Genomic DNA, 1,723 nt, shown 5'->3' on the forward strand with positions numbered 1-1,723 from the left:
TCTTCGTCTAGACATGCAGACGAGGTTGTAGATGATCATCGACTGTGGTGGAGGGAATGTCTTCAATATCAGGAAAGTCTTCAGTTGGGGAAGGCAGTTCCCCCTCAACTTGTGAATAGCCCGCATAAGTGTCTTGGACTGAAGGAGTTTGAACCACATTTAAGTGAGGTTCCCCCTGGATTGCGGATGGGAGTTCCTCTTGAACCTGAGATGGTTCACCCTAGAATAATGAGTGAGTGATAATCCTTGAATTAGTTCTTGTGTCGACTACTGGAACCTCTATAGTTGTTACTTGAACCGGAGTTGAACTTTCCCCCTCAACTAGCGATGTGGAAGTGTTGAGTGACAAATCTTCGGATAGAGTTGGACCAGAGACGTCGGCATAATGCTGTTGAGCTATTGGAGACATAAGAATTTTAGAGAGATGAGCAGTCTCTATGGGGTCGAAAAGGTCATCGTAGTTAACCTCAACTATATTAAGAGGACCCCAGGAGACTGGGATATCAATTTCCAAGATGAACTTAGTTTCAGTTGAAGGAGCAGTGTTGCAGACATGATAGTCATCAAATTTAACGTTGAAGCTTTCTACTATCAGTCTTGTGCATTTGATGAGAACCTGATAGGCTACTTTATTGGTGGAGTAGCCAAGAAAAATGCCTTCATCGGATTTGGATGCAAATTTGTTAAGGTGATCTTTGTTGTTGATCAAAAAACATCTGCATTCAAATATGTGAAAGAATATGACATTTGGTTTACGGTGGTTCAGGCCCTCATAAGGAGTTTTGTTTAGACGCTTGCAAACAATGATTCTATTATGAAAAAAGCACGTAGTTGCCACTGCTTCGGCCCAGAAGTATAGAGGAAAGTTTGCAAAATTTAGCATGGATCTAGCTGCTTCGACTAGAGTGTGATTTCTTCTCTCTACAACTCCATTTTGCTGCGGTGTGTAGGGTGGCGAGAAGTTGTGACTAATGCCTTTGGAAACCAAGAAATTATTCAGGAGATGATTCGTAAACTCGGTTCCATTGTCACTTTGGATTCTTCAAATTGGTAATTTTACTTGGAGTTCAATTTCTTTGATGAAGTTGATTAGAACTTGCGGTGTTTCGGATTTGAGCCTCAGGAAGAAGACTCAAGTGAAACGAGTGAAGTCATCAACTATAACCATTATATACTTCTTGTGATGGAGACTGGCTATGGAAGATGGACCGTAGAGATCAATGTCCAAGAGCTCTAAGGATTCAGAAATTGATGAATCAATCACCAATGGATGGCTTACCTTCGAATGTTTACCACACTCACAAGCTGGGTAGAGTGTATCGTCGTTGTACTTTAGAATGGGGAGACCTCGGACAAGTTCTCCGGTGACAAGGTTGTTGATATACCGAAAGTTCAGATGAGCTAGCTTGCGGTGCCACAACTGAGGAGTTCTTTGTTGTACCGAAGAGAGGTTGTTGTCCTCGGAATACAAGTTCTCACCTGTGCAACTTCTGCATTCATTATCAATCCAAGACACTGCAGACCCTATACCGCAGTCGGCTACTTCCATGTTCAATCCTCGCATACCGCATACCTGAAGCATACTGGAAATCGCTTCATTCTTCGGTACCCCTATCTTCGCAATCCACCTGTCCTAACCTTGACCGCAAACCTCATCGAAGACCTTTATCTTCGGTGATCGCCTTCTCTTTGGAAACCGTCACTGCAGACCTTCCAATTCACC

Source organism: Lactuca sativa, chromosome 7 (genome assembly GCF_002870075.4).
Source record: "Lactuca sativa cultivar Salinas chromosome 7, Lsat_Salinas_v11, whole genome shotgun sequence".
Classification (NCBI taxonomy): domain Eukaryota; kingdom Viridiplantae; phylum Streptophyta; class Magnoliopsida; order Asterales; family Asteraceae; genus Lactuca; species Lactuca sativa.